Source organism: Lepisosteus oculatus, chromosome 9 (assembly GCF_040954835.1).
Source record: "Lepisosteus oculatus isolate fLepOcu1 chromosome 9, fLepOcu1.hap2, whole genome shotgun sequence".
Lineage (NCBI taxonomy): Eukaryota > Metazoa > Chordata > Actinopteri > Semionotiformes > Lepisosteidae > Lepisosteus > Lepisosteus oculatus.
Window position 1 is genome coordinate 38,932,725 of NC_090704.1, and position 26,500 is coordinate 38,959,224.

Here is a 26,500-nt window from a genome sequence, read left to right on the forward strand (position 1 = left end):
CTTGTGTGAGATATTTTGTTTTTCTCTTTCACTTTGCAGAGCAATCTAACAAAGAAATGAGTCAATATTGACATTTCTGAACCAGCAAAAGGCTTCAGTGGAATGCAAAATTTCAAAGTTTATACTTTAAAATTGTATTCATTTTGTGCTAATGATATTTATGCTCCTAATTGAATGGGGGATTTTTTAGCCATTTTGTGGTAATAAAAATAGTAGTAGTGATATTAATCAGTACCTATGGCAGACGATAATGATAGTGCTGAAGAATATACTGTATAGTACAGTAGATTTAGTTTCAGTTTGCAGGATATAAGGGTGTCAAGCTGTGTTTTAGACACCTTCCTGATCCTGAGTTGATACATCTCCTTATACCTTATTTTGCAAGTTTTCTCAGTCAATTTAGTTTATATAAATGAATGTTTAGTGTTTCCACGTACATCAGGAGGCCACTTTTTAACTCTCAGTTACAGTGAACAGGATGGAAAGGAATACCCTTCAACCTGGGAAAGTTTCTACCTCAGACACCGCTGGAGAGGGCCTGGTGTGAGCAGCAGGCGGAATGTCTGCCCTATTTCACTCGAGACCCTTGTTGTGGAGCTGTGTGGACTCGTTAAAGAGAGTGCAGTAATGGATGTCAACAGGATGGTCTCCTCTTATTGTGTCAACATTAATCACTGGCTGGCGGTTGCGGCCAGCCCTCCTGTTTAAAATGCAGTAGAGCCCGTGTGGGTTAGGAGGGCCAGCTCTATCAATCTGCTCCCATCCGAGCCCCCCGCTCCTCCGACCGGTTAATCACTGCCGCTAATTACCATCCCTACTTTGCACTGCGAATGCAAATCAAGCCTTAAAAAAACACAGGAATCCAGATCGAGAGACCCCACTCACGCAGAGGAAGTTTCTTACTCACACCTACTGTAGCTGCTTGGCATTCTTCAGGTAAGGAAGAAATGCTCTGTTTATTTTTTTTCATTTAGTCACATACAGTACCTGTTTTGGTCAACATATGTAATTATGGCTCCTGCTCAGGTGCACCAGAAGGCTGCAGCCAGAGTTCACTATCTCAGTACAGTTTGGGGCACTGCTCCATTAACATTACCAGTTCTCCTTTGCATTTGTGTGCACAAGTGTTGCCAGCACACAGGGGGCTGTTTGAGACTAATGAGCTGGGGCTTTGAGACTGCCTTTGTCATTAATTGTGTCTATTGCTGTGGCTTCTGGTTTGTCTTGTTTGGCTAATTTTCTGCATATCATTTTGCTGTAGTAGATTCAATTTTCTTTCATTTACTATCTATTGATTTACAAGCCCCACATATTTATTTCGCACTTGGAAGGCTTGTATCATTTTTTGTAAAAAAAAATAGATGTAAAAAGAAGAGGGGGAACCACAGGAACTCTAAACTTTGCTTTGTGATTGTTTTCCCTAAGGCTGGCAGCATCACTTCAGTCCTTTTGTTGAAACGGATGAAATCACTGAAAATAAATGGTGATGATCTGCTCAACAAGACTCACAAACGTCTAACAAAAAAACAACAGACTTCCAGTAGTATCAAAGGGTATGATTTAGAAGTAGGTCTTTTGACATAAGTTTCCACACAAACCAAAATAAATGATAGGATGGAAAACAAATAATTGAAAAGTAACAAAAGTGTAATGTACAATGCTATCGGCATGATCGCAGTCTTGATTTAGATTAAATAATTTTTCTGTCCGGTTTCTCTTTTAAAAAAGAAATTTCCTCTCTGATCATTTGGCATGTTGCTACATAATGGATGCTGCTTTGAGCTGCAGGAGGTGGCTCACTTCAGTGCACAGTGATAAGTCCAGCTGTGGCATTTTTGTAAAGCACTCTGGGATGCTTTGTGAAACATACTACAAAGTTGATGCCTTGATTTAGCTGAATAATACTACGAAAAGAGTGGTGCTTCTTCTTTAGCCACTTCAAGTATATTCAAAGGGTCCAGAAGGAGCCTGTGTCCTCCTGGAACAGATCGGAATCGAAACTTTTCTTTCTGTCATGAGAAATTTCCCATTCATAGATTTCTGTTCGTTGTTTCTCTCAGTCTGCAACCACATTCAGCCTTGTGAAGGTCAAGAGCAGATACAAGAATTCTTGAGTCTAATTCAATGGGTTTCACAATTAATCTTATCATAAAGCTATGGAAAGCAGTTACCACATTTTTTTTGTGTGAAATTACAGGGTAATCTTGCTGTCCTTATTGCAAGATGAATATTACTTTTCATAGCCATTATTATTATTGGTGGTGTTGTTGTGCATATGAATAAGAGAAACTTCCATATTAAAGCACTTCATAAAATATAAATCGGTGCTGCATTAACTGTGCCATATACCTGACAGGTTGAGCTCCATAGGCAGAAGCTAGCGCAAGCTATATTGTGGCTGTGAAAGTAAGCACCCTGGTAGCTGATTGCTCTGTGTCTGGAGGCCATGTTCAGAGAAAGTAGGTATAATAATCCACATGAGGCCGCGGGCTGTCAGCGATCGTTTCATTAAAGGAAGGTGCTTGATGAGTGAACATTAAAATAATACAGAGATACTGTCCCTTACATTCATTTATGAATCTAGAATGGCAAGCCATCACCAGTTCTATTACTTCTGCTTCATAGAGTCCAGAAATAAAACAAGGAATGACACAGTTTAATACTACTCAGCCCAAAGTTTAGAATTTCATTTTGACTTCCCTGACAGTTACTTAAACATGCTGTTGGATAGATGAGAAATGTTGAAACAAAATTACATTTTAAGTTCATGAGCATCATTATAGGGCAACCATGAGACTCAATTTCATTCTTCGAATATTCTGGCTGCCCATCTTTCTTTTTTTTCTTACCCTTAAGGTAACATCTTTAGATTTATATCTAAAGGTGATCCTGTGTAGGACCCTGGCAGGAGACTTAAATACAAGACTTAGTGACTGGCTTAAGAACACATTTTCTTTGCTTCAAACTCAAAATTATGTATTGCAGAAAATACTTTCATATGTTATTTGCTTGGCAGAAGACTATTGCATTTGCATTGGTGTTTAATTTGCATTATAAAATACTTATTTTCTGAATACAGAGAATATTCAGATATGTTAGCAAAGGATGCACAGCAGGTGTAGTCAAAAATCAAGATATCTGATTTGGAAAAAGCACCATGCGAGTAACACCTCTGGCTTTAACGTGGCAAATGGTGTCACTGGTTTTTACACACTGCATTTACAGTCTGTATTTACACTGCTTCTCCACAGTGCTTGATCACACAGATGAATTTAACACCCATAGAAGGTCTGTCAAGTAATTTTCACCCATTAATTTCACCCCTTGGTCATTTTTGACTCTTCATTTAATCATTTTTGTAGATCCTTTGCTTTTTATTTGGAGATTATTTCCTGCTCGTGACATTGAAAGGAAAAGTGAATCTGTGAATTATTCCCCAAATACACTTAATACACTTACTAGCTGTCTTTTAATTATAGTGAAAGGCCTTCTCTAGCATTTTATCTTTTACACATCCATACACTTCTGCAAATACAAACTTAAGTGTTATTGGCTGGTCCGTGATTCATTCTCACATCAATTATTTGAAATTTGTTGTTATCAATGGATTTCTTGTAGAATCGAACATGAAAATCCTATGGTGTGAGATCTGGGCTACTATGACGGGTGGTGCGGTGGCTCTGTGGCTAAGGAGCTATGCCTGTGGCTGGAAGGTTGCTGTTCCAAATCCCATGGCTGGCAGAGGAATCCTACTCCGTTGGGTCCCTGAGCAAGGCCCTTAACCCCATCTGCTCCAGGGGCACTATATAATGGCTGACCCTGTGCTCTGACCCCAGGCTTCTCTCCCTGTCTGTGTGTCTCATGGAGAGCAAGCTGGGTTATGCGAATAGACAAATTCCTAATGCAAGAAATTGTATATGACTAATAAAGTGATCTTGTCTTATAAGGTGGGTTGGGTAACACTTCAAAACCAAGCTTCTTAGAGCAAAGCACTATAGCTCTTGCTATGTGTTGGCATGAGATGCCATATTAGAATTACACTTGTGGAAAGACTGAAATATTTGCAAAATGTTATCTGTGTTCATCAGAGAGCATTTTGGGTACTGCCTAGCAGGTAATCTGGGGAAATCCAAATTCTCTACAACTGTGCTCTCTAGTAATGGGGTATCTGTTATAATTTTACTATTTGCCAAATATAGAGATGTTGGGCACTACGTGGTTTAACACGATTCACACTTTCCACATACTATCACACATTATACAATTGAATTTAAACTAATTTGTTAAGCACAGTAAACAGCTAAAATTGTTTTTCTTACTTAGCTATTTTGTCCCTTCTTCTCCTCGTCCCTATTTTTAACATCTACTAAATACAATTGGATCACATGCGTGTTTTATTATTGGCAGTAAAATTAACTTTTTTCCTCATAAATCTGGCATGCTAATGTAATATTTCCAGTTGCTGAAGTAATGTGGTTGATTTTGAATTTACTTTTCAACTTTATCCTTGATCCATTTCTGTTCATTAGGTAGCGGCACAACAGTGCTGTTCACAGCCACTAACGGCCTATTCATGGCTTTGCCTGACAACTCTTGGCATAAATGCTGTGTGGTTCCTGATAGGAAAGAGTAACTGATACATAATGGTCCTTGGTTAAATAGATGTCTTAAGGTAATTATCAGCCGGTATGGGGTTCTTGCTAATTGCACCTTCCTTGATCTCTAATGAATGTGCTGCTGTGAGGATGACTGCACTCTATATACAATAGTCAATAGATGATCACAGAGTCTGTGTTGACCAGTCACTGTTGGTTTTTGCTCTGGGCTGTAACTGTTACCTGCTGTTATTTTATGTCTTCTGCCAATTTTTTGAGGAGTAATTAACTGAAACGCCACATATGGTGTAAGTGTGGATAGCATGACTACCAGCATTTTCTGCTGTTAATGGAGGGGCTAGATGCCACAACAAAGGGACACAGTAGGTCAGCCCTTCTGCTGTTCAAATCTGAGACCAAAGCCTGTTGAGGGAATACACAGCCCTCAAAAGAAAAGTGGGAGAATTTTGATTGATTTAAAAGCTTATTTGAAAGTAAATTTCTGAATGTAACCCTAAAGCAAAAAAACAGATATGTAGTGCGTTTTTATGTTACCCATTTAATTAACAGTGGAAAGAAGGAAAACCATTAGGTTTCTGATGTCTATTTTATGATTTTTGAGATAATGCTAAATTATTTATTATGATTTTGTCTCTTGTGTTTGGTTGAATCTTAACTCAATGGGATTTGTAACCTTCAATATTTTTTTAACCTCAAAGTCACCTTTGAAACTGCAGGCATGCTATGCACTCAACCAGGGGGCATAAAACAGACATTCCTCAAAACAACAAAAGCTCTTCAAAACATGATTGCTCCTTGGGTATTTAGGATAGGACAAATTGTCTGCCTGTGGTGACTGGTTTGGTATAAATCTCATTATTTATATCAATCAGATGTCACTGATTCAGAGATTGAAACTGCTTTCCCTTAATGAGTTCCCTATGACGATCTTGGCTACTATAAATTAGGTATTACTACACAAGGTCAAATCAGATAGTTACCGTTTTTAGGTAATGAGTTTCAACTTTCTCTGAGCTATCTAAGCTTTATCCACAAAAGGAGTAGTTTTTATGCTCTACACTAAACTAATCATTGAAGTTTTTTCCCATTATTATTTATTGTTTCAGACACGCATTTCTGAGAGCCTCTGATCACAGAGCTCCCTCACTTTAATTAAAGCTTCAACCAGTTTTATGGATGGCATGAATATGCTTGGAGCTGAGGTTTGTGGTTGTCCAGACAAGGAAACAGTTGAGTAGCTGTGGCTGACATCCAAAGATTTTAAAACATGATTTACAGTATTTTGGTTAGGTTCATTTAGAACTCAACCTACAGGATTTGTTTAAAAAGCATGACTTATCTGTACTAAAGAAATATATATTGTTCTTGAGCTTTGTATTGGATAGAAATTGGACTTACCTTCCTTTATCTCTTTCTTCCACCAATGGGTTCGATTCTTTGGTCAATTTATAGTCTGCCCCAAATTCTTCTTAGGACCTAGTAAAGTTTTCTTTTTTAACTGTTTCAATGTAGAACTTTTCAAGTGACTGTAGACAGTATTCATTTTTTACTTCTTCTGTGATTTTATGAGATGGAAGAAAATAGACCAAGTTCATTTGGTTCCATTGCCTTCTTTTCAAACTTTGGCAGCTGTTGAGAATGCCGGAGAAAAAACACATCAAAAAAGGAGTATGCCTGGTGATATGATCACTTTGTTCAGCATGAACTCCTCTGCAAACATAAACGAGATTCTCCAGCAGACTCAGATGTTGAGGCGTAAAATGAGATGTCACAAACATGCAGATTGGCTCGTCTCTCCTAAATGGCACAGCATTCAAGAGCCTGCCATGCATTTATATAAATATATGAAGGAAGCCTCACAGCTTCTTGGAACATATCTTATGTTCTGTCGAGATGTTATGGCAAAATGTTCTACACAAGTGGTCTTTTCAATATTGCACCCAAGAAAAAATAAAATAATTTCCTAACAGCAAGATGAGTCTTTTAAAAGTATATTTTCTTAAGCTTTCTGATTTAATTAGTAAATTAACTAATAGCAGCACTTCAACATAATTTTCAACATTTCATTTTAAAACACATTTTGTATTTATTTTGCAATGAACACATTTATTTACACCATTTAATTTTCAGACAATTTTCAAACTACAAAAGAGGAGGAGAACTCCAACAGTGTAAGATTCTAAATTATATGTGCATGCCAAGCAATTACTATATGAATGCAGAGAACACTGAATATTTTTACATTGCAGTTTTGAGAAGGTGAGGATACAATCAGTACTCATGTATTCAAACAATGAAACGTCTGCCTTTGCAGGTAGTCAACCCATTATTTTACATTCAAATTCTATTTTGGTGTTATGAAACAGTTATTAATAATGGCAATATAAAATAATAAAAAAGCTTCTTGATTGGTGACATCTTGCATACAATTGAGACAAGGTTCAAAGACCATCATGCATCTAGACTTAGAAGTATCTAATCTGTAATTTAACAAGAATGCCTTGGCTTATTTAGCAGTGACAGAATTATATTGTGGTGGCAGAAGGTCTCTAAATGTGGCACTGTGTGGTAGCACTGTACCTGATAGCTACACTTCACAGAACTGGGCCACGTAACGTGAACCTGTCACTATCCACTAGACACAGCACCATTTCTGTGAGGCCTGCTTACTTCTAAGGAGTACCTTCCAACCTACTGCAACTCAGCACCAGAATGTGAGGGCAGAAAAGCTTCTCAAAAGGCACCTTCTTCAGTCACTCAGGGAAGGGGAATTAATAAGGGCTTGATAAACAGAATGAGGCCTACAACCTGCCCCACAGCTTTACATGAAAACAAAGTTTCTTGAATAAATCTTTTTTTTTTAAATGTGAATCCAAAATCATTGTAGATCTAGTGATTATTGTACCGTCCTTTTGGTTCTTTTAATTTTTATAAGCTCCTGCTGTTATTTTCCTTGGATTGGTGGGAGCTGTCTGATAACAAAGATGGAAAAAGACAGATGCTGAGCTGTTTGAAGTCTTGGATTATATTTCTCAGAAAGTGAGTCTTGTCTGAACTCCTGATTTTGAGCCTACTTTCTCCTTAATAACTCACGGGATTCCTTTGTCCTCTTGTAAACCATTGTAAAGAAAGCCACTTAATTGCTTGGTGCAAACTAATGAGTAAGAGAGCTAATTAAAGGTGTATTGCGCCCTGTGGGGGCCCTGCATTGGGCAGCATGGGACATTTTTAATGAGAGATGTTGATAGCCCTTCAAAAGAGGGAATGTAGTGTCTCTAGCTCTAATGATGCCTCAAGTTAATCTTGTGCTATCAGATAGAAGTTTCCCAATGTTGTTTTACCTGAGCTGTGTGAAGGGCTTAAAGAAGATTCCAATTGGGTTTAAATTGTTCCTTTTCGTTAACCTTCTCCAGGATTAGAAACTAATTCTTCTTATAGCCATTACAAGCTATAGTATTAAATAAGAAGGATTTTGTTTAATCTGTTGTTTCAAATACTGTACTACATTAAGACTAGACTGTAATAAATGTACAATTGAAAAGAATCCATACTGATATCTTAAATAAATCCACTTATTACAACCAAAGCAAGTCAAATCTTATATTGAGAATAAAGAATTTGGCAATATGTAACTACTGTTTTTGCATATGCTTAGGGTTAGAGTACTGTAATGGCCAAGTCAAGCAGAATGCACTATACAGGTACATACTGTTTGTACTATGTTGAAGATGCTCTCTATGGTAAAAAATGTGGTGACATTCTAATTTTTGTTTACATATAAATGTGAATAACTTGATTTTGTATGTGCATGCACAAAACTGACTGTTGGAAAGGCTCTGTTTGTGCACAACTGATACGTTCTGACCATGTCATATAACTCCAATCCATACATCACAGTCAGTGAAGGTCAGGGCACTCAGGCTTAGTGATTTCCTTTAGGTTTGTGCAGCAAGTTTGCCAGAACTGCTCAAACAAGCAGACTGTGCCCTTCCGGGGCGCAGGATTCTCACAGGCTTTTAATCTAAGGACATCTCCTCTAGGAGGCTTCTAGCGATAGATGAGCTCAATTCAACAGCCTTTTTAACCTGCCACTCTCATTTGAATCCTGCATGTCTAAGAGATAAAATAAGTTAGGTTATCTTCATTAGGTTGGAAGTCATTAGTTGAAAGAATAATAACCGCCACGCATTTTAAAAGAGATATACACTCTTTCAGACAAATATTGAGAGGAACTCGGCAGAGAGGTGTTGCAGTGAAGTGCTAGACCTGCACCATGAACAGAATGATGATTTAATCATCCACTGCCATCTATTCAAAACCTTCTTCCAAGTACTTTAAAAAAGAAGCACAATATAAATTCATAGTTTATTTTGTTATCTCTTTATTTGATGTTTTGTATTTTTACCAGTTTGGCTTTGCTTTTTCTTGTTGGCATTGCTGAAAATAAAAAGCCTTACATTAAGTTTTGGCAGTGTCTCTACAAATGATTTCAAATTTAACACCTCAGCAACTTTTAATACTTGCCAAGTGGGAAACTGGGAAAATTGACAGCAATATAATTATAGAAATAACAACCTGTTGCTCCCTGTAAACTAGCACCAGAATGGCAACTATTATGTGAGTTAAGCCCATGACCTTCCAGAAAAATAGTTAATTTAAAAAAAAAAGATGCTCCTGCTTGCTTAGAGCTCTTCTCATAAATAGTATTCCTTTTTCTACTGTATATATATATATTTCATGATGGAGCCCGTCAAGCAGATATAAAGCACTCACGTAACACCTGTTCTGGAGAGCAGTAGCAGTAAACTGTAGCCTGGGGGTTACTGAAGCTACAGAGAATGTGACAGGGTGCTTCGGGCCATAGGCTTACTCTGATCAGAAAACAAAAAATAAATTACAACAGGTAAATACATACATAATGGAAAACACAAAAACACACCACATGCTTCCAATGATAGCATTTGTATGAAAAGCAGCTCCCTCTAGTGCTGAGAAGACTTTATTTTAGAAACCATACCTTAACCAAAACCTGCCCCATAGGGTATCGACGTGGCAAATGTAGCAAATGCTTTCCCCATGTGTCTCACCTTTCACTAATTTAACAGATTGGATTAGTTTTAGGAGCCTGTTATTAAGCTTGATGAGTCATCCTTCCCTGAAGTTTACATGACCATATGCAAGACTCAATGCGTCTTGATGACCAATGTCCCATAGAGAGTCTTACAACCTGAGCTTAACAAGGCTCAGCTAAGCCAGTGATACACCAGTGACACCCTGAATGAAGCCACTGTGCATTGACTTTTATGTAAATAAAAAATAATCCATTGACAGCATTTACTGTGCTCAATTTTTCATCCATTATTTTTAAGTCTTCTGTATATCTAAAGAAACAGAGCAGAGGGGAAAGTGGAAGATTTGTTTTACTGGTTATCTACCAAGTCTTTGCTAACAAAATTTCCCCATGATATGGAAATAGTTTTTTATATAATGTAATGATCAAGAACGAGAAATACTAGGAGACACGGCTGGTGGACTGTAGTTTCCCATTTTCTTCTCTCAGACATGACAGCAGGAATGAGGAAAAGCTGTTTTCTGTGCTAATAAATATTCTAACAAGTGGAGCCTGACAGGCCCGAGAAGCTGTGCTGGGATTGGGATAGACAGGCAGCGCGTCGACGAGGTGCCAGGGCTGAGCTCAGAGACAGTCCCCCGGGCCAGCCCAGGTCGCCAGGCCATTGCGAGGCAGGATTTCACATCCACTGGCTTTCTTCTCGATTGACACTAAAGCCTTCTGAGGGAGCACTGAGTGGGAGCTGTCAGCCTCTAAATGCTGACATGTGGATGGCATTTCCCAAGAAAACAACGTTTTTTTTTATTGAATCCAAACACTAATTGACGAAATATCTATGTAGAAGAAAGGATATTTAATTTAAGAATTTTGTCTTTCACAACAAATAAGGAAGGGATGTGTTTGATAGTTTTTGCCGTAATCCTTAGACTTTCTGACACAAAAAATAGAGTAGCTTGGAAAATGATAGACTTGGTAGCAAGCTATAATTAGTCATAATGTGCTAAATGCTGTCATTTGATTTGAATTAATTGATTAATTAATTAAATTGCTTGCTGAAGAAACATGTTGTTGTCTTAAGTATCATTGTGAAATTTGGAACACTTTGCATTTTGTTATCCTCAGGCAGTTGTACTGTTTGTGAGGTGAATTACAAGCCTGTCCTTTCCATCTCCAATTCTGATGACCTGAGAGAGGCTGAACTCTTTCCTCTCAAAGCTTTATTTTTCCAGAGGTAGATGCTGCATCTTCAGATGAGAGAGGTGCTTCAGAGGAGCAACTGCTGAAATTAATCCGCATTATTTCCTGTCCTATTATTTCTATTCTTCTTCCTAGTTTTCCTCCTTGCTTTCTCCATCCTTCACGCTTTCTGACACTTCGTGACCACCTTCTTTCTCTTCAGTTTTCTGAAATATGCAGTGTGAATTAACATAACACCTGCTGCTGTAATTAAATATTTAGACCCGCAGAGTACCACACTACCTTTTATTAGTAGTCTATCTAGAAACAGGTAGGTAACACAGTGGAATTAATTGTTGAACAGCTGTACTTGCACATCTGGGTGTCAGCGATAGTGGATTCCAGCACACAGTGCTGTTCACTCTGCTGAGTGGCTGTCGAGTGCTGATGTGTCAATCAGACAGATAAAGTAGGCTACGAGTGTTGGAGTCCAGGTACTCTGTCTCTGGTGGGCTTTGATAGGGTGTTGTACCTACAGCAGAGAATGTCAGATGGATTTCTGTTTTTGTAAGAAAGGGAATGAAATGGCACAGCTGGTACAGTGATTATATGTTCGTCTCATAGAGGTGGAGCTGAAAAGATATTATAGTGAAAAAAAATAACCTGGGCTGGCTAATAGCTTGATTTTTTTTTTAATTACAACACCTGCAGTTTTACACTTTTCCCAGCATGTCTTTCTGCAATGGAAAGATTGGTCACTGCTCCCTGCTTTAATAAAAAAAACTGAGTACAAATTAAATGAGCTTAACCACAGTTATTACAGCATACCCTGAATGTGTTGTGTGATCAAGAAAGCTGGTTTCTCTTTTTTCTTGTGTTTCATGACACAGGTGTAGGAAGGTGTCCTTTGGACATGGGCTGGCTTAAAGGACACTGCTGTTCATTAGAATTACAACACAACTTTCATGCAACAGTTGTTCCTTAGGACATCTAAGATGTCACTTTAATTTGAGGATTTTGTTCCTTTTAAGAAAAGATGGATCGGTGTGCTGAGAGTAAGCTTTTTTATTGACCTTAAGATTCCCAGAAACCAATCAAAGACACTCTCCTAAAATCTGATGATTCTGAAATTCTGTACTCAGGACTGGAAGCACAGAAACAGGTGGTTCTGGGAAGAAAGCAGGAGGCAGTCAGGACGTTAAAGCCAAGTGGTGAAAGAGACTGAGTGTGAAGAAGTACCCCACCCCCACATACAGTACACATCACCAGCTCTCCAGCTCTTTCCATCCGAGTGGCCAGAGCACAGCCGTACTGGAGGGGGTCCACGGAGCCGGCTGTGGGACAGACAGCCTGAAATCACTTTACGCTCCTCTTCTCCAGGAGACTGACAGGATATGGATGTCTCTCCACTCTGGCGCTCCAATCCGACACTGTGATTAATGGCACTCGCTTTTCTCCCCATCTCATTTTGTTACTGTCAGAGCTAAGTGGGCCGAAGACAATAATAAACAGTCAACCTCCTGTGAAGCCCCCTCTGCTTCCACGCATATGTGTATAGATACACAAACACCCACACTCAAACACTTTTTCTAACGTGCAGCAACACTCCTCACAAGCACCTTTACACAACTACAAAACTTAGCTTCCTACTGGCTAATTCTTTATGAATATCACCCTGTTTTCTGCTGATTCTTCCCCTGCCATGACAGTGTTGATGACCCTCAGGACAAACTCTAGTGGTTATATCAGGCAATAATTTGAAGAAAATCTTTAGGGTAATTATATTAGCCTGCACGTGACTGAATCACACTAAAATAGTACTCAGTGACCACTGAGTGTCTTGGTCATGTCATTGTCTGAGAGTCTTCTCATTCTTTTAGCATGGGTAAAGGAGAATTGCAGGAAAAAAAAGAGGTTAGAAAGTCCTGGGGCCCCCTTACTGTACAGCGGTCTGTGACATGGGATCCGTTTATCATTTAACATAAAAGTATAGTGTTAAACCTGTTTCCCACTTGCCTCTCTGGAGCGGTAGGCAAGGGAAAACAGAGGAAAAGAACTCTAAAGTAGAGTCCACGGGAAAATCAGACTGAGAAAGCAAGAAGGGCAGAGATGGATAGTAAAAATGAGCTGGAGTTCCCCTGGTCATTTAGTAGCTCATTTAGTGGTTATTTAGTAGCCTTACTTTTCTTCTTTTCCCTGGAGCTCATCACCTCACATGGTCACAGTTCTCAGTGAAACAGTCACTAGCTGCCATACTGAATAAACCCAAAAGCATGCAAGGCAGTGGATGCCAACAGCTACATGACACAAGGCTGTGCTCACAAAAGAGATATGGTGTGTAATCTTTTGTTGCCTGTGTGATGCTAGTGGGAATTCTCATATAATTCAACTGTTTTGTTATTGTAGAACTGGGAAGCACCTCTGTTTCCTCTGTGAGGTTTCAAATCAATCCTGTTATACAATCTTTGTCCATGGGCTACCAATGCCTTTTAGAATATTCCTGAGCTCTCTGTGGTTTCTGTAGTGAGTCACATAAGTGCATAGGCCATACAGCAGCTATTGTAATATTTACTATTTGGGTGCTTACCTGCACAATTCCAACATATGCACTATTTGTGTGTGACAAAAGCAAAAACAGCTATAGTTGGAAACTGATGAAAAATCGAAAAGTTCCAAGATCTTATTTTTATCTCGTCTCATACTCAAATGAGCATGAAAATCAGCGAGGCGCTGCTTTTGGTCTTTTGTTCAGAATACACTTAAGGAAAGAAGATATAATTTTGATCATTTGTGTTTGGTCGAGGAAAGTGTTTTGCTTTTCTAGACCTGTATTTCTATAATCAGTCAAGTAAAAGAAACAATATTCATTGCAAGCCTGATGGCACAGATACATCTTTTTTCCCTCTCTTTTCTTCTTCAAGCCCATGAATAAAGCAGCCTGTGGGCGTAATTCTCTAACCTGCCTCATTACTGTTATGATTTAACTGCCGGGGAGAAGATAACACCTCTTAGTTTTGACCTAATTTAAGCTACGTTGTCAAAACTAGTGAAATCGACCACCCTAGACCCCCGCAGCAGGGTGGCTGAAAGGAAAAGTGATTTGCACAGAACGCAGTGCGAGGAATATGTAATGCAGGAAAGGGGGAGTGAGACAGAAGGTCCCTGATTATCCTCTTAGGTGCTACCTGCCACCATGGTGAAAAACTTACAAAACAAGCATGGGTAAATAAGTAAAGTGAATTATCTACTTATTACTAAATTTTGAATTTCCATCTCTTAGGCCTAAAGAAGAAAGCTCTCAAAAGACACTTCATCAATGACAAACAGGTCCAAGTGGCAATGTAAGAATATCTCAGTTACTGGGCAGCATCAGTTTGTTTTGAGGATCTTAGTGAATTTGTGAAGCAGTTCAGAATTGAAAGGATGTGCAGGAGCACTGCCTTGTAAAATACATCTTCCCCACAAATGAATTGCATTTTGAGATGAATTCACACATTCACTTATTTATTGACTTACTTGTGTATGTCTCTATATATTTACTGTTTATATATGTGCGTGTGTGTTGACATTTTCGTTGTTTTTTTTAACCTTCAGCCTTTAATTGGCACCACTGTTCTGGTAAGAACACGATTCCGTCACTGTTACAGAACCGTCACCATAGTAACTTTGGATAACGCTAAACTATGTCCACATGTGCCTGTTGCTAGGGTATGGGAGAAGTATTAAAAAGAAATAAAAATAAACACATCAAGTACCTGTAGGATAATTCAGTCATTTTATTATTCTAAGTAGATATTCATTTGGTAGTAAATGCTATTTAATTCATTTAATATAAATATAAACTTATCTTTAATTTGCTAAACCATTGAAGGACAGTTTTGAAAGATTTCTAATGACAAGAAAGAAGGGTGTTTTTATTTTATGTGTCATATAATATCATTGCATCTGGATGTACATGTAATGATGACGTAATGTGGAAATAGTATTTGCAGCTTGACGCTTTAGGTGATTTCATGGTGGTGACGTGGTGACAGTGAAGGTAAAACCAATTGTTTTGTATCTTATTCTGTGCAGCATTGCATGTCTTTTTGTTGCAATAGTCGTTGGTGTGTCTGTCATGAAAAATATATAATAAGGAGAGAAAGCCCATAGAATGAAAACTTAGTCCAAACAGATGTACTAATGAAGGAAGAGGTTTAAGTAAACACTCTGTCCACTTTATTTGAAGGAAGCAAAATCAGTGAACATAACCATGTAACTCTGAAGAAATCCAGTGACTTTGAGGTTTTCAATAACAATTAAATAAATAAACATTAGCCTTGGTGCATGAGAGCTGAGATGGATTGAGCAGGATAAGAGAAGCGGCCCAAGCTGTCAACTCTGTGGCACTTTCCTGTTGCTCAGAATGCAGGAGCTGTCCTTTCCTTGAGCTGTCCCAGTTTATCATTCATTTTCTCTCTTTTTATAAGAAAGAAGAGAAGTTGTTAAGCTAATTAAGGCGCCGGAAAAAAGCTGGTTTAGAGATCCGCATCAAGCGGCTGCCATTGGATTGGATAATGGCCATCAGACCTTGTAGGTTGAGGGCTGCTTTTCACGGAGCTCCTACCTGGGAACGCATGTTAATCAGCACGCCTGTCTCCTCTGAGGGATTGTAATTAAGCAAGGAGGGAATTACAGTGTATTGGGAATGGAGAAGAAAAAGCGCATGAAAGAACATGAGTCCTAAAGTCAAAGAATTCTTTCCTTGTCTTAAGTTTTTATTTATTAAGATTATTAAAACATAAAAGGGTATCAAAGCATAAATGGGTTAGCTGTCAGACTAAGAGGAAACCTCACATTTGTCTGTTCAGCTAATGAGAAGTTTCATTGGGTAGAGAAAGAAACAACATGCACAGGGGAGAGAGACGAAGATACTGTACTTCACCACTAAAGCCTTAAAATCTATGCTTGATCCTTTTGAGAAGTGGTACTATCTTTATAAGCAATCACTTTGAGATTTTAATTTAATAGAAGTGACAGTAAAGATTGATTTACTTATATGATTGAACAAATAACCATTTTTAATGAATTAATTTTTAAAGTCATTTTATTGACATTAAATTATAGACAGAAAATATGATACGATTTTGTAGTTGTTTCATATTCTAAAACTAATGTTCAGATGATTTATCAATATGACAATACATATGCATTCAGATGTGCTCCAGGTAGCTTGTAGCACAAACTGTCAAAGATAAAGTCATTGGCTCTATTCTCAAGTTATCTAACTCTTCACTCAGGTGAAAGTAAAAGGAGAGAGTTATGTATCAGGAGCTCGATGACTTTTCAGGCTCTGACTGTGATAGAGTATATTTCTTAAAAATGTTACATAAGGGGCTTAATTTTTTTAAGAATCAAAGTGGCTCCTGTCAATCACATAGCAATTAAACTGTGCAGTGTGTCAAGATCACAAATAGCACTGGCAGTGTCAGGCAGAGTCAGGCCAGGGCGAGAAACCATCAGAAAGAACGTGTTTGTTTGTCAAGAGTTTTGTCTGGACATCTCAGCCAGCAATATTAATGTTATGTCATGTCAGTATTCCTTCCTTCACAAGACTCATGCAATGTATAAGAAGAAAAAATATTTTGTTGTTGTTTTATTGTGGTTTGTAATTTGATTTTGTCACGGCGCCATGGCCACGTCTATTTAAAGCTTTCACCAGTACTCACCAGTGGAAAGGATGACTGACTGCCCATTGTTATATGGGCAGCAGAAAAGATATCATGCCACTCATCCTACATTTCAATTTTATTACACCTACTGTCGCAAGGTCTGGCTGTGTGCTGATCTAGACTTAGACTTAGTCTTCAATGGAATATGATATATACAGTATATGTAGTGCCTTTTGAACACCTTTTATACTGTAGCTTTTAAAATAAGGTGGGGATAGAGCCTTGAAGTCATGCAGTCTGGCAAGAAGAGCCCAGTCTTGTTTGAGGCACAAAAAACATTTATAGATGAAACTGAAGAGTTGAAGTGGGTAAACAGGAAGGTGTTGTAGGCAGATCAGCACAGCAGGGCAGACAGGTAATAACACAGCGCAGGTTTCCTCACAGCAGCCGCTAGAGTCTAAACACTGTTTATAAAAGACAAATTATAGAAAAACAGAAAATCAACTCACACCAGGGTGAAGAAACACATCTGAGCAAACACATGAGAAAATAAGACTGCAATGATAACATTCTTCAGCTGAACAGAAACCGTTCTTATCATTGCAGGTTTGACAGAAAACTGTTCAAAATGATTTAACTTGTATGTGATCTAATCCTTGCAGGAAACTCTCAGTCTTGTTTATCCACAATGCTGACAGAAGTGATGCAAACAAAATTACATTTTATTCAGAAATATTGTAAACTGGGTTCCCTTACACTGGTCTCTGAAAGATGTGAAGCCATCAAATCAATATGACCATGACATGCTTTGGTCAGGTGCTTCCCACTCACTTTGCCCAGAAATGGCCATAATGTGACACTGCTATAGCCTTTTCTCTTGGCCATCCCACATTGTCATCTTGGTGCACTGCAGACCCAAGGCTATGGTGACATGCAAGGCTTACTGTTGTGAGCCCAGTGAGGCTCCAGTTCTTCCAGTGGCCAGAGCACTGAGGGCAGGGCTGTTAAATCTATTTTACTTCCTTAAGTTCCAGTGTGTGGGTCAGAAGTTTGTTGTGACTGCAGGACTCCCTCAGTACATGTCATGATCTGCCATTCAGCAGCACAGAAATGATGGCCTGGTGAAACCAAACAATTACTGTACTTGTACAGCTTTCAGACACAGCCTTTAGATTGGCTTCTGGCTGTTCAGCAGCCAGTCTTTGGAAAACAAGTCTCAGAGGTCTGTTGCTCAATTTCAGACAACTAGCTGTTTCCCTGAGATTGAAGTCTTCACCTTGATGTTTTAAGATTATTTGAAGGTGCAGAATTAACTATATATATGTAGAATCCAACAAAACCTAATTAAGTAATTCTAATCCTTAACAGCCTCATCTTAGCATAGGTAGATACACTGCACAGAGTAGCCTGACAACTGTCACATAGTGAGATATGTGAAACCAGACACATCATTAACCTTTGGATTTATTCAGTAGATTAATTGTTGTAGCTCTGACATTTCTGGCCCAATGCCATTAGAAAACACAAAACTGCTTTACTAAAATGAAAGTAAGATACTGATAGTAACAGGCAGTACAGTATATACTGTACTGTAAGTCATTTAATTTTTCCATGGAGGGTCTCTTTTGCTCAGTACTACTACTTTAACTAAACTACTCTATTTTGTTTAATTCACTTTTTAGTAGTGTTTCCCCTATTACTTCTGCAAATGATTTATATATACTGTATATAGTATTTTCATTTTTAAAATACTGTGTGTTCCTCCTGTTAAGGGGAAACAAGTTATTTTAGGCATACAGTCATTATCTTAGTCCTCAAGTAGCATCTCCCTTTTAATATGCTAATGTTGGTGTAGATTGTATTGCTTGGTAATTGCCAGCCTCTTCAAGTCTGACAATTTCTGCAGTCTTTTTGTCTTATCCCTATAAAGAAATTTTCATCAGATTTCAACTGCCCACATCTTCATGAGGGAGAGGGAAATTGTTGTTATATATTTACTGCTGTTTTTCTCTTAATAATGACTACCACCCATGAGAGCATTCCCGGCTAAAAAATGTTGGTTGTGGGGGAGGGGGATTTTAAAGAGCTTAATTCCTTTTTATCACAATTTGTATCCTTATAAGATATTATATTTATAATGCCATCAACATGAATCAACTTAAGATCACTGAGTTTTAATAGGACTTTTACCCTCTATGAGTTCAGCAAGACGTTGTTCTGTCAGGTTGTACAAACAGTTGCAGCACTAAATGTGAAGCTTTGGTATACAGTAGCTGACAAAGCTGAGGATTCATCTTTATCAGATATACACTAGGATGAGATACACTCATATTCATGAATGAACATAGAACATGAATACCAAAAATGTGTTTTTCTTTAGGCTTACAGCTCAAAATTATTTCATCTCCATCTCCTAAAGTGAATGACAGCTTCATTTAGGAGATGAAGGGACGTTTTTTAAAACCATGAATTATTGGCCAGGTCATTGGGATTATTTTGATTCTCTGTTTTCCGTTTACAACTTAAGATCTTTGGATTTTGTTTGATTATTTTTGTGAGCTAAAGTTTTAGCATGATACACTCTGTACAGTAGCATATGCACTTGGAGAATTAGCAAAACCACAGCTTGAGCAACTGGAGGCTACCTACTAACTGTGCACAGGCAGCTTGAAAGGGTTAGATGATCCCTAATTATGCTTGGCAGGTGCGCTTGCAAAGCCTGAGGGAGCCTTCATTGTCTTAGCGCCGCTTCGGGTTGGATGAGGAGACAGCTGACTGCTCTGTGGCTGCAGGCAAGGAAGCAGCACTGGGAGGCAGTATCGTCCATCACAGGCTGACACATGGGGCTCTCCTAGCACTTCAGCAGAGAAGTGGGGAGCTCCAAAATTCCAGCACCTGCAGTGGAAATGGAGAGCCAGGCAGTTATTTAACAGAGAAAGACAATAACACTCTCCGCAATGTGTAGTTCTGCATTTGTCTTGCATTTTCAGATTGAAATTTAAAAGCTGCATTGTTTCTTTTTTTCTTCCTTTCACTCTTGCTCCCTCTTTTTTCCTTCTATCCCTTAATCAGCCTCTGAACACGAAGTTCTGTCTTTTAAGATTGCTAATTACCAGTGCACGCATCAATCAAAATTGTCACCTCTCCAAACTTCAGAGAGAGGAAGCTCTGCTTGAAGGTGCTGCATCGTGATGATTGAGGAGTGGGTGCTGACAAAAGAATGAGAAGCACCTGTTTATACGCTACCTTACAGTACATATAAGTGTTTCAGCTACACGAACCTCAAAAACATCTCTCTTCCTTCCAATCTGATTTGGAAATAAATAGTAGCAGTTCCTATAAATAAATCGTTAATAAGCACTGTGATTGCAGCTGATCACAGAAATGTAATCATTTTAATTTCAAACATTTGTATGTCATTTCCTAATTAAGAAATTAGTGCCCACAGATTGTGAACCTTTGTTTATCTGTGGCTCTTCACTGTTCAGCCTGCTCTGCTGCAAATAAGAAAAATTTAAAAAAATGCATTTATATTGCAGCAGCTACTTTGTCGCTACTTTAAAGCCCTTTGTAATGTATTTGTGTATTGATAGAGTTACTTATTTAAGTGATGATGATCAGAGGAGAACATCTAATATAGTGATACAGAAAAACAGAAGGTATAAATTCTCATTTTACTAAATTTAGAGTGTCATTGTTTGGAATTATGGCCACTTTCTGATGATCCTGAGCCTTCCTAGTTAGGTGTCTGCGGTGGAGGTGAGGGCAGCAGGCTGGCAGGAAGGTGGGTGTGTGTTGGAATGCAATAGATTTGCAGAGGAAGATGGGGCTTGTTTGTCATGAAAGGACATTTCAGACAAGGTTTATTCAGCAGGCTGTCACAGAAGAGAGCAACGAATTTGCTTTATGAGCTATAACTGAAGGATGTAGCCAAAAGGCATTATTACACAACACAATAAACAAAAAACACAATTTGTTTGATAATAAAAAAACAACAACCTGCAATATCTCTCTTTTCCTTGGAAGAGGATGAGATGTATCTGAGATCTTATTATACACACAATGGGAGGGGGGGCTGTGATCTGAGCCTTTATAAAATAATTCATCTCCACTTACTGGTTACTGGTTGAGAGAGAATTACCAAAGATCAATAAAAGATTTTGCCCATGTATTGTATAAACCCTACATGACATTTGAGCTGCTAACAAATCAGAATGTTTTTACAGTATGTAGATTTTCATGACAAAAATCCTATCTCACTTCTCTCTAAATATTTTGTAGACCATGTGCAAATTACATATCTGATTAGAAACTTTATCCTTATACTGTTCAGTGGAATAAAACAACTAATTGGATTCAATATGTTTTTACCAGGTCATTTATGTAGAATGTCAGAATGAAGTGCTTTAAAATTTGAAAACAGTATTTTATTATTTTACTATTGCTTTTCTGTGTAAAACCCAGACATTTTTTGAATCTGTTACACAACCCATGAAGAAGTTACCATCTATACCAGCTGGTAGCCAAGCAGCATGGGCAGATGATGCCAACTGAGCAACTGAGGTTGGAAAGTCTCCTAGGATGAGGAATATTTGAGCTGTGTACATCCCACACCATATTCCTCAATTCAATTCTTGGTTGGGTGACATCTTCTCAGATCTATTCGTAAACACACAAACACATCCTGACAGATCTTCTGGCTTCATTTTGTAGTAGGATCATGACTGCTGTCCTAGAGCTGTGCTGAGCATATTGAGTTTTACGTTGCCCATCTCTTCCAAGGTGTGATCTTTTTTGTTTTCTGAACAAAAATAAAAACAATATGAAATGACTGGTGATACTTCAGAGTTGACACACTTTTTCACTCTTCTTGTCTTTAACTTCTATCAATTAACAATTAGCTTTTATCAATCAATAGCAATTGTCTGATCTTTTTTTTTGTTTCTGGAAAGCACCTTCAAGCACTATTGTCTCCAAAATGTTTTGGGATTTTGTTTAAAGTGCAATCTCCTCTTGTGTATTTTAAATGTCGCAATCAACTTCTTTTCTTTTACTTTGTTTTTGCATATGTAAAGGACTGAAAAGAAATAACATGGACATGTTTTCTAAAATATTTTTGCAACTTTATTGTATTGGAAAATCCAGCAACATTTATTTTGTGGAGGCAAATCCAATTGGTGACCTGCCTCTACAAGCTTGTGAGTGGATCAATATCAACCCCTTTGCAAGAGAAATCACACTTTTATTAGGCATTGAGCTACTGTACAGTGGTTAACTGTTCACCCTTCTAAGGTGACCATAATTTGATAATATCAGTTTCTATTACTGAAACTATCAAAAACACAATTACACTTGAAACAAAAAAAAATAGTTTAGATGTGTTAGGAATTGGTTATCACAATGTAATTAATGGAAAACATTACGAAATTGAAATATGACACTTGCAGGTGCTTAAAACACTGGAATAGTTCCCTGGAAGTGGAAACATGTTTGTCTGGTATAAAACTCATATTTAATCATAGAAATTCTCTTCCACAGATCAAAATTCCTTGTACCAAAGGTCCATGTAGCATTTCATTCATTCTGCAGGAGCATAGAGAGACATTGTATGCTACATTTAGTCGAAGTCAGAGGCAAATTGCAAGAGTTTCTAGCATTTCCCTTGTGAGCGTAATATCATGGTGTATTATCTATTTCTATATCTATTTTCTAACTATTTAGAAAAACTGTAATAGGGTCACAAGGGAGCTGGAACCTATCTCACCAAGCAATGGGCCCTGGGCAGGGTACACCCAGGGCAGGCAGACAAAAAACACATCCACACCAGGGCCAAATTTTCCAGAAGCCAGTTAACCTACAAGTATGTTTTTAGACTGGGAGAAAACCAGAGGACCCAGAGGAAACCCACACGAACCCTGGGAGAACATACAAACCCCATGCTGATAGCACCTCAGGTCCAGCATAGAACCCAGGGCTCCACCACTGCAAGGCAGCAATGATAACCACTGTGCCACCCTAATGTGGTTTCAACAGGCAAAAAATAATAATAGACTCTACGAATTCAACATTGACTGTCAGAGTCCTACTAAATCCCCTAAATTACGTGTGCCCTTGGTACTGTATATGGATTTGTATTCTTTGGAATAGAAAAGGTTGTGACCAAACCATGAGTTTTGTGCCACACAAACATGTCATTTTTGTTTCAAGCAGATTATTTCAGCATTTTGTTACAGTGGAGTACTATACATAGATTTCTATTGGTGCACTAAGATTGCTTGTAAGAGACTTGCTGTTTCCCATGTTGCCAAGTAAAACTAGTTTCTGCTAAGGTACATGTTTTGGCACTGCCTTATTACTATATCTTAGTTCATATAGTTTTTTTCAAAACAGAAAAGAAGAAACCTATCCTTTATTTTTGGACCGTCAGAAAAAAGCATCAATCTGAGCTGGCTTTTCAAATCAGCCAAGGGACAGAGAAACAGAGGAACAGACTGGAATAAAAAGTTATAAATGTCTTTATTGTGCTTCCAGGTTGTTCAAAGCTGTCTGGCCCAGCATTGTGTTTCTCAGCTTTGTGTAAGGATACCTTGATCAAGTGATGTGAGGAACAGATACAGGATACCGATAAACAGTGCTGTTAAGAGTCTGACAGATGTATATTCTGTTGCACGATTTTTTAATTTGATCTTTTTACCTGCATTGTTTTCAGAACAAAAGAAGCTGCCAACTTCATTGAAAAATATGTAATTTAATATTCTGATTACATACCAAATATTACCCTATTACCCAATTCCCAACAAAACAGATTTAGAAAGTTTAAGTACTTCACATGATAAACTAGAAATGTACTTCATTTTTAGCACTCTGAAATTGGACTTGTTTTGTTTGAGAAAATGATCATTTATAGCAGAAAAAAACATTCTGTTCAAAATCATTATTTGATTAGTCCTACAAAGAGTATAATGGCTTTATCAATTTCCTAGTATTATCAGTTCTACTAAAGGTGTGTAGAAATGAAATATTGACAAAATGTAACTGCACTTCACCCTCACAAACTTAAGATAAAAAAGTGAACTGGGACCATCTTCTCCAAACTGGAGTTCATACACAAATCTGTCAAATAGGAAAAAAGAAGAAAAAAATTGTATGGAGGGGGAAACAAGGACATTCAAATTGATGGTTCTTTGCTGTAAACTGGCCCTTATCTATTTCTACAGATGTGCAGGTATGCTTTAAAGTCCTTGTATTTTTCTTTGTCAGCAACATCTGTCGTCCATTTGACCTCCAGCAGTTTACATTAAGAGACCCTAGTGGAGCAGAGGCTACTGGGCTTGGCAGTGCTGGAGTATTTCCTCAGGGATATGGGATGTACAGTACACTGCTGTCTGCTTAGATTTCGTCCCTCCCAGACAGGTGTGCATTGGTGATAACCATAGATATTGACACATCTAGCTTTTAACAAGCAGTGCCTGAGCCTCTGGAGGCCGCAATTCCGTGTATAATGTAACATCGCACAGTGTATTCTGATAGAAGTATTCATTGTTCAATTTTGTGAGCATGCCAAAAGAGGGAGAAAAAAATCTTTACATCTGAAATCACTGTTGCATCCCAAAGGCCACATATTTATTCAAGAACAGCTGAACTGGGTGAGTGCTTTATTTGCTGAAAATGGACTATTTAACCTACCATTTTGGTTGGTTTCACCTTTTTCCCTTGGACTGGGTTAAACTTTATGGATCTGAATACTTTGTTGTAGTGTTTAAGGTTTTTGAGATGTTTTAAGGTTAAGCTTAAGGTGTTTAAGGTTTCTAGATACTGAAAACTGAGTGAACTCCACATTTCTTTGTTCCATTGCAGTTAAGGCCATTGTGTTGAAGAGGAGATGCTGAACTTGTGAGGCCTCACTGAACGCTAAGACAGAACCAAAGACTGTATCACTGAGCAGACGAGAGGGCAGACTGAGGCAAAGAGTCCCGGAATCTCAGTTTAGGGGCATCCATACACAGGTGGGTCTTATACTGTCTACCAGATGATAGTATTTTGAGTCAAGGACAATCAATTTCAGGTGATATTGAAGCACATTTATATATGCAAATGTAAATATCATTGCTTATAGTGTTGCACTCCTCAAATCTTAGTTGAAATGTCCATTCTTCTTGTATACATCCACGAAAATTCCATTGAGCGTCACTTAAGACCCTCAGGTGTCTCTGTATCCCAGGACTTCAGGTTGCTGCTGCACACTTAACTTTGCCTCCGAATAGTTTAAAAAAAATGTCTAACTCCCTGTTCTGAAACATGTTTTATTAGGAAATATGAAGTACCAAAGCAGAAAGACTAGCTAAACAAATAAGTTTAATTTACGGTATATATCCTATTTCAAAGTGCTGGAGCCCTGTTTTTCTCACTTTCATCCTTTAAATTACAAGAGTTACAAGCACAGAGTATTCTGTTTTGTGAAAGTGGGCTGGAATAGCAGGAGCCTTGAGGACTATATGCTCTGAGACTGTAAGCCTGATTTGGATTTAAAATCAGCACAGATACTGCAGCTAAGTGAGTCTTGAGAGAACTTAAAGATACTCCCTAAAAATGTGAACACTGTAAAAATATGCTGTGCATTTGTGCTGATCTTGATTTCTAAGATCTGTTGTTTGGATTAGATGGTATACCTAAAAAGTAAAAGAAAAAGAAAGAAAACCTTGTTTGGTCTTATCACCCTAGAATTTAATCTGTTCAATTTGAAGAGGAGATCCTGAGAGGATTATGTGCATCACTAGGTGCTGTATTGTGTAGCGCAAAGATGTATCTGAGGTATCCACTGAATTGAGGCCAGTGGCAGAAGGCAATAGGGATAATGTTGCCTTGGAGCAATTAAGCACTCTATGATTTAAATGCTGTGGGATGAAACATGAAAAGGATGTCAGAACTTGTTAAACTACATTTTGTTCTTCACCAAAAAAAGCTTCTCTCATGCCACATTTTCAGTGATTTGTTGCCAGGGCAACAAATGATGATTTTTTTTTAAGAGAAGGGGTCTTTATCTATGTGTTTGTATCTTTTTTTTGGAGAGAAAGTGTCATATCACAGAAATCTTATGCAATAGCACATCAGGCTGGGCATTAACATTAACATTCTGAAAGGGCTCTTGTGCCTGACAGCACAGAGCCATGCTTGAATGGTGGCTCAGTAGGCAGCACTCTCAACATTAGGACAGAAGGTCAGGGGGTCAATTCCTACACAGGCTACCGCCACCCCCAGCATGGTGCTATGCAATGCTCTGCACTTGAATGAGGCGTGGAGCTGGGTTCCTTTCCATGAGCTCCAATGAGAGGTTCCTCCGTACTTGTTGAAAAGCAGCAGGGGCTGAAAACAGTGGCGTCCAGGACAAATTGCTACAGGAAGGCTCATTTCCCCACCCCAGCATGAAAGACCGTGCTGCAACTCTTTATAAACAAGTGCAAAGACTCCCAAGGGCATCCTTGTATAAGTAATGACATCTAGAGAAGTTTGCCATTTGTACCTTTCTCCAGCAGACACTGGAAAGCTTCTTATTGTCACTTTACCAGCAAAACACAATGAAGAAAAACCAAAGTATCAATTTTAATAAGTGTGTATCTCTTAATACTAATGTTAGAGGCTAATCTCTTCAAGCCTTTTAACTGCTAAACGTGACCTGGAGCACATCTCTGACAAATCCATTCCTGCTGTTTTTTTTAAAGATGGCCCTATGTAATGATTCATATTGTGCCATCTCACATAACACATATTGAAGTTAATGCTTACTCTAAACCACACCCTGTTATTAAAAAGAAAAGCTCTTATTAAGAGAACATCCTATACTAGCAAATATACAACGATACACAATTGTACATATAATTTGATATGAGAAGTGTATGTGTTCCAATGTGGAGCAGAGAATTGTGAATTTTGTGTTTTGTGGATTAAATTAAATTAAAAGACACACCAATATTGATAATTATAACAAT

The 26,500-nt window shown here is 38.2% G+C and overlaps 1 protein-coding gene across 11 annotated transcripts in view; it reads left to right on the forward strand.

The window, feature by feature from the left end:
• rbfox3a (RNA binding fox-1 homolog 3a) overlaps positions 1 to 26,500 on the forward strand; it is a 513,805-nt gene that overhangs the window by 59,466 nt on the left and 427,839 nt on the right. For 9 of the 11 annotated variants that reach the window (XM_069194511.1, XM_069194509.1, XM_015356549.2 and 6 more), the window contains exon 2: positions 24,372 to 24,520. The exons of the other annotated variants lie outside the window; for them this stretch is intronic. The gene's annotated coding sequence lies outside the window, so the exon portion shown is untranslated. The remainder of the gene's footprint in view (positions 1 to 24,371; positions 24,521 to 26,500) is intronic. 11 annotated transcript variants of the gene reach the window in all.